Source organism: Cornus florida, unplaced genomic scaffold (genome assembly GCF_030987335.1).
Source record: "Cornus florida cultivar Cherokee Brave unplaced genomic scaffold, ASM3098733v1 CherokeeBrave_3.0.0_Hap2_Chr07, whole genome shotgun sequence".
Taxonomy (NCBI): domain Eukaryota; kingdom Viridiplantae; phylum Streptophyta; class Magnoliopsida; order Cornales; family Cornaceae; genus Cornus; species Cornus florida.
In genome coordinates, this window is record NW_026775577.1 from 5,767,884 (window position 1) to 5,775,771 (window position 7,888).

Consider the following 7,888-nt stretch of genomic DNA (forward strand, 5'->3'; position numbering starts at 1 on the left):
CTTTTGAAATGGACCCTTTCAAGGCGTCCGGAAATGGAGCTCTTTTAAAAACTCTTTCAGCATTTTCTTTCAAAGAATTTTTAGCATTGGACTTGTTTAATTCATTGGATTTCAAATCACTTTTCAAAGAAGAATCATGAATAACATTTTTCAAAGAACTTTTCTCAAACACATTTTTCAACACTGTTTTCAATGAATCTCTTTGGAAATCATCTTTCAACTCACAATTTGAGGGCTTCTCATTCTCAAGGTCATGCACATGCAATGAAGGAGGAATAGTGTGTGGAACGGGACGGGTGACAACTTGAGGTTGTACCGGTTCACTCTCTTCATTAGGCATTCTAACTTGATTGTCTACTACCCTACCACTTCTCAAGGTTGTTACCACATTGACATGCTCAACATTATGCCCTTCCAATAAGGATTTGGTTTCTACAACACATTGTTGTTTGATTGGGGCATTCATGTGCATCTTTCCCTTCTCTCTAGCATTAAGTGTTTCAGCTATTTGCCCTACTTGGGTTTCTAGCTTGGCAATTGATTGAGAATAAGAATGCAACAATTGAGTATTTGCTTCTAGAGTGCCCAAAGCATTTAAAACATTTTCCTCAAAAGCGGAACCTCTATAATTTCCTTGAGAATATGATTGGTTAGGAAATTGAGAACTAGCAAATTGATTTCCTTGTGAGTTATATGGTCTTGAACCTTGGGATCCTTGGTTTTGAAGTAGAGGTGGAATGTATTTCCCTTGAAAACCGCCTTGGGAAGAGTTTGAGCCCTCCCCTTGGTTTTTCCAAGAAAAATTAGGATGATTCCTCCAACCGGGATTGTAATGGTTACCATAAGGATTGTTCCCTTGGTTCACAAATGTTGCATTAACTTGCTTAATGGGTTCATTTTGAATTTGTCCATGAGGACAATTAGAAGTAGAATGAAGAACACTAGAACCAGTCATACATGATTCATTTTGAGCTCTAGGAGAATGGTTAGGAAAGGAAGACACTTGATTCGCCAAGTTTTGATTGATCAATTGATCAAACTTTTGAGATAAAGACTTCATCTCGGCGGTTATATCATTTGAGTGGTCAACTTGATGCACGCCAACACTCTTCCTACCTTGAGAATTTCTACCATTCCTAGATGACAATATTCTATGCAAAGAGTTTTCACTCATACTCTCATAAAGACACCACACGTCTTCCTCTTGCTGGTCTATATAAGAACCTCCCATTGAAGCATCAACCATGCCTTTATAATTGTCCGATAAGCTTTCAAAGAAGAATTGGACCAATTGCTATTTAGGCATGTCATGGTGAGGACACTTCCTAAGCAATTCATTGAAGCGTTCCCATGCCTCATGGAAATTTTCTCCTTCCCCATGTGTGAATTCTCTAATGGCGGTTCTCATAGCATTGGTCTTAGAAACCGGATAGTACTTTTTTAAAAATTCTTGTTGCATTTCTGCCCAAGAAGTTATAGAAAAAGGCCTAAGGTTGTTAAACCAATACTTCGCCTTATCTTTAAGGGTGAATGGAAAAAGTTTCAGCCTTAAAACTTCTTCCGGCATGTCCGTGTATCGAACGGTAGAACAAACTTCAAGAAACTCATCCAAATGCTTGTAAGGTTCTTCACTAGGAAGTCCATGAAAGTTAGGTAGCATTTGGATAGTTTGTGCTTTAATCTCATAATGGTGTGCTCTAAATGGTGGCAATTGAATGCATGTGGGTGCATTATACTCATTAGGCATATAGTGATCTCTCAATGCGAGTGGTGGATTAGCAACTTGAGGTACAACATGGACACCTTGGTTATATTGAGCTTGATTAATGATGGGGGGTTGTGGTGCATACATTGGCCTTGGAATTCCCATTGGAATTTGGCCTTATTGTTGAGGAGGTTGATGAATGTATGGCCTAGGCATGCCTAATGGAACTTGCATATTATCATTTTGCACATTAGGATGAATGATGCCTTGTTGGTCTATGTGACCAAGGTCTTCAACATAATCATCATTGAGAGCGTCCATTGGTAGATTGGTTCTATGTGAACTTCCTTTTCCCCTTGGATTCCTAATAGTGGATTCTAAATGCAAATCAAGAGGGACAAGAGTAAGTCTCAATGAACGACGACCATGCATGCACAATGCAACACGAATAAGCAACTTTCTCAACAATGCAATTAAACTTCACAACCATAATTTTCAAATGCAATGTATGTCAAATAAATGCCTCCACGTGGGCCCCTGATTTATCTAAGGAGATTGAGTAAGAAGGTCTCACAATAGTCCTTTAGCACTTCAACTCCAAAATTAAAAGCTTAGCTTAGCAATTTTACTTAGCAATTTTTCATTTTAAGCATTTTTCCTTTGCTTTGCTTTGCTCCTTAGCTTGGAATTACTTTGCTAGCTCCTTACTCAATGCACCTAGTTAATGAAGAACAAACTTAATAAGCAATCAAAAACAAAAAATAAAAAGAAAGTAAAGACACGATCAAAAGAGTACTAATCCTAATTGAATTTCACAATTCGACGTTGCCAATTTAAAATCCCCGGCAACGGTGCCAAAAACTGACCGGTCCTTGCCTTTACAACAAGGGTCGTGATACCAAGTCAAGCTTGAAGAGTTGTTAATTTAGGAGGTGGCCAAGTTTCACATTTATAAAAAAGCCACTATTACCTTTCTCTATATAAAATATAGATAGGGCGAGTAGGGATCGTCCCAAGGGATTTAATGGTGTATCGAATTGTGAAACTATGGTAATTAGGGTTAGTAGGTCGAGTGATCACACAATTGATTGATTGGTTGATTAAGCTAAATTGAATTCAACTAAATAAAATAATATGAAGTAAACAAGAGAGAGAGAGGTCTTGGGATGTAGAGATCACCACCAAGCAATACTTTTCTATACTACTAACAAGTAATCAATTGAGGGTAATGGATATGTTGCAATATGATAAGGGTGTGTGTGTATTAGGTTGATTCAATTGGCAAGGATAACAAATCAAGTAAGTATTGTCTAAACATCATGTGAAGAGCACAATATATCTAAACAATAGAGCATATATTGTCTAGACAACATGGGGATAGCACAATAAATCAAAACAAGTCATTAATCCTTCATTAAGCTCACAATCCACATACAACACAATATTAAAGGAATATGCCATTTGGACTCACAAGCATGGAACATCAAACATCAAGAATAGATTGTCCTCCCATCTAACATTACACTACCAATACACTAAATCTACACTACTAGCATGAAAATAAAGCTATCTAGACTAAGGGAGAGGCACAAACCATCAAGAATAGGCATAAACCATCAAATGAACCAAAATAGCATTCATTAAGCATATCATCTTGATAATCTCTAGATTTATAGCATCAATACACATAGACATGCATCAAAAACACTAAATCTAGAGATAAGCACATGAATATCCTACTCTAGCATACATAGACATATGGATAGAATAGAATAGTCAATTGGAAGCATTAAACCATACAAACCATGAAATAATCAAGATTTATATATACATGAATATCAAGATGTATCATACAACACTAATCCCTCAATAATACACAAGATTAGAGTATAAAAAGCATGCTTGGGGCTAACTCTAGCCCCAAGAGGATGTCTAGACACTCATGGTAGTGATGATCCAACCCTCAAGGGCTAACTCCATGGCTGCTCCTTGTTGGTGAAGATTTCCTCCAATGGTTGCTCTAGCTTCCTCCCTTTTTCCTCTCCAAGAATAGCCTCCAAGATGATTTTCAATGTGTGACAAGAGACTCTAGAGACTCTCTCAAAAAGTGTATCATATTCCTTATATAGGTAGGTCAAATACACCCCATGATGAGCTGTGGTCGTGCAAGGCATATTCTCCAATCATTGGATGAAGGACGGAATAAATGAGTTGGACTTTAACTTTTTCTCGCTGGAGGAAGTTCGATCGATCGAACCTTAACTTGGATCGATCGAAAATGGGTTCGATCGATCGAACTGCATCTTGAATCGATCGAAGTGGTCTGACTCCTCCGGATAATGACAAGGCTGGGATATTTTCAAGATATTTATGGGGAAAAAGACAAAAGTGGTTGGTAGGCATACAGCTGTGGATAAGATCAATCATTTGAATAGGACAAAATAGGGTTCAATCGATCATAGATGATGTTCGATCGATCGAACTTAGAATTTCAGCAAAGGCCAAGGTTGGATCTATCGAGAAGTACTGTGATCGATCATAGATGTTCGATCGATCGAACTCTAAGTTGGATCGATCGAACTTTTCAGCTGCACAACTTGATTCCTTTTTTCTCATTTCTTTCTCCACTTTGCTCCCTCATTTGGTTTATCTCAGGATTGCTTCAATTAAGCTTTTATTTGGCTGAGTTAGCTCAATTTTGGGATTAGTGCCTGAAAATATAAATAACACGTAATAAGTCTAAAATGGCAAAGTAAGATAGATAAAGGTATTAGAATGCTTAAGCTTAACGGGTTTAAATGCGCACTTTTCAGTGCTCATCACCTGCACGCCCTGGAGGGAGTTGATGGTGCCTTTCACCCGGCCCCACGCTCGTGTGGGAATGTGCAGCGCGTTCCACGCGCCATGACTTGCCTGATGGCACCGCATTCAATCGGCGCGTGCTCCTTACGCGCCTTGAGGCGCTGACTTGGTCAGCGCGTATAGTTCACGCGCCTGAGGCGCTGACTTGTTGCCGGCCTCATAACGCGTGCTCCTCATGCGTTATTTGGATGCTGCCACACCGAATCATCTCTCTCCGCTTGATTTGATCCAGAGGTTACGAATGCGGTTGCATGGTAATATTGCATACCGCGATGCACTGGATCCCGCGTCCTCTTTTAGCAATGACTATTACAGCCGGCGAAACTCCGATCTCCGGAAAATCGCCGAAAAAATTCCAGAAAATTAAATTAAGCCCAAAAAATTCCAGAAAAATTTCGAAAAATTTCAAAAAAATTCCAGAAAATTCCTAAAGCCTAATTTAACCCTTTTGGACCTTCTTAAAGCTTCATAGTATCCTTTGATGAAGATTACATGACTATAAATAAATTTACAATTTGAAATATAATGAAAAAAATTAAATTACATCATTGAACTTTCAAACGGCTAAATCAAAGCCTTAATTACATTCATCCAAAGTTAAACTTACATTCAATTAACCTATAAGCTTCATCCATGGCCCAAAACAACATCATCATCCATTCACAATTATACATACATCATCATTATATCTTAACATATATCAACATATTAAATCATACATCAACATACATCAATAAATATATATATGCATCTATAATTTTGGATCCATGAAGATGATTTTGATACAATCATAATCTCTAGTAATGAATCAAACCATACTCTGATACCACTGTTGGGAAATGTGCTAGTTTGAAAAACTTTTCGAGGGATTTACATTCACAGATCTTAATTCATCACATAGAGACAAGTATTATGCAAAAATAAAATATGATGTATCATTCAATTAATAGATTGAATACTTACATCAAGGTTTGAGTAAACCTTAGATCTCTGTTCTAAAGTGAATGTTCTTATTTATTTTGTAGATCCTATTTGCTAGATGCCTTCTCCTTAGATCTCCATCTTCTTGGTAATGATATTGCCTTTAGGAATCACTCATAAGTCTCCATGAATGACCTTGAAAAACTAGGCTTGTGGGAGCCTCCATTAGATGAGAACACTAACCCTAATTTTCTAGAGAAAGAAAAAATATATTCCTTTTTCTTTTTCCAAAAATCTCACCTAAAATATATATAAACCCATGTATATATATGCAACATAAAAATCAGAAAAAAAAACCATAAATCATTCTCTATTTCTAATTCACATATCTCAAATCTAATAGGATTCCAATATCAAGTTGGGTTATGAGTGAGAATCCTATTGAGCTTATTATTTTCTTGGCTACAATGAATTAATAATTGGCCCAGTCCATAAACCCAATTAAATTAATTCATTAATTAATTTTTACTCTACTAAAAGAAATTAATTGAACTCCAATTAAATAATAAATAACCTCTAAGTCAATGTTGCACTTTGACCCCTCTATGCATAATTAGTTATCGGATAAATAAAATCATCAATCCGACTACTTAATTAATATATTTATTTTGGTACCTTTGATTATTTCTGACTCGATCACAATAAAACATTTGTTTGACAAAAATAATAATTTAAATAAATAAATATATAATAAATCATTTTGTCTAAAAATACATGAAGGCATTCAAATTTACTTTGTGATCAACCATAATCAATACAAAATAAATGCAAGTAGCAATGATACAAATATTGAAAATATAACCCTCTAACTATTAATTACATAACTACCCAAAGTGTCGGTCTAAGGATCCTGAAGTATCCGCCGAATAAATCAAAGTAATTATTAATTAATAAAAGAGTTTGTACTTTTTTCATGCTTAAGAGTCAAATGCAATGACAATGATAGGGAGCAATTGCATACGACGGCTCTCGCAATATATCTTAAGCTAACACGGATCCAGTTCAAGTCTTAATTATTTTATGAGTTCATCCATAATTACCGACTATGAACAATTTATGATTATTATTTATATTCATGTATGGATCGCCATCACATACATATATAAATATCTCTTGTAATCAAGTGGACACCATCAATTCTATAATGAATTGAAATATAATACATTGAATTCACCAATTGTATAAAGTATAAATATTTCAGAAACGTCAGGAACATATGTCATTATAATCCAAATGGAAATTTGCTATGCCAGGGCATATAAATCCCAACACTAACATGCTCCACTACTGGGTTACAACCTTAAGAATAGGTAAAATAAAAACTAACCCATAACAACTTGCTATAAACTAGGTCAATCAAATACTTGCGTAAGTAAATTATTTTCAACAATTCCAATATGCCCTTTTAGCCAACTAGTGCTTTCCATGTAATAACTCAAGCCCGAATAAATTCTACAAGTACCTTTTCTTCTCCAAGCTTGACCTCTAACCAAAGCTAACATAATTTAGAGGCGTGGTTAACCATAGCTTTGTTTTAACCCTTACAGTTTGTCCCCTGTTACAAATGTTACCAGTGTTTGGTTACAAAATATTTTGGTTAATGCGAATGTGTCTGGATTCTTGCCGAATCTAATGAAAACCAAACACTATTCCTTGATATTGTTTAGATGAGCGAATTATCAGGCAATTGCAACAAGGTCTGGAATGACCAAGAATTTTAACAGACAAGGTCTGGAATGACCAAGAATTTTAATAGATTGAAATGATGGAAAAACGAATTATAACCAAATATAAATTGGATTTCATTAACGAAAGGTAACAAGAAGATTAGTGTATTGCTACAATGTTAACTAAAAAGATAAGTAACTAAGAACTGGAAAAAAACGATTACAATAACGAAAGGAAATTTCAGAAAACCAAAGTAACGGGTGCAGTGTAAATATACATACGAGTGTGATTTGACTGGGTGTGTGTACAAACTCTTTTCATTCCCTGACTGCTTCAATTTATAGGAGATCGAGCTGTTGCATATCTAGACCCAGTAACTTGTAACTCCTCTTTTTATTAACCACCTTTACAGTCTTTAGGCTTACTTTACAAATCATCATCCACCATTCCTCCTTTTTCCGAGCATCATTGTGTAAGTCTCTCACTTACCCCTAACTTCCCATGGTCATACGGGACATTAAATTAATTCCCTGAAATATCTCGGACTACACCTTATCTTCCTAAAGTGCTTGCTAATTTCTTTGATGTTGTTGCCATATGCATGTCTACGATTTCTAGAATTTGATTTTTAGTGAAAATTTAAGAGATTCAAATGAACTGTATCTGCTAATC

General features: G+C 35.8%; 1 non-coding gene across 1 annotated transcript; it reads left to right on the top strand.

Annotated features, from left to right (window-relative positions):
* Positions 1 to 1,304: 1,304 nt before the first annotated feature.
* On the top strand, positions 1,305 to 1,413 carry LOC132267886 (small nucleolar RNA R71). The gene has a single exon (XR_009469115.1). It is a non-coding gene; the product is annotated as a small nucleolar RNA R71 (small nucleolar RNA).
* The last annotated feature ends 6,475 nt before the right edge of the window (positions 1,414 to 7,888 follow it).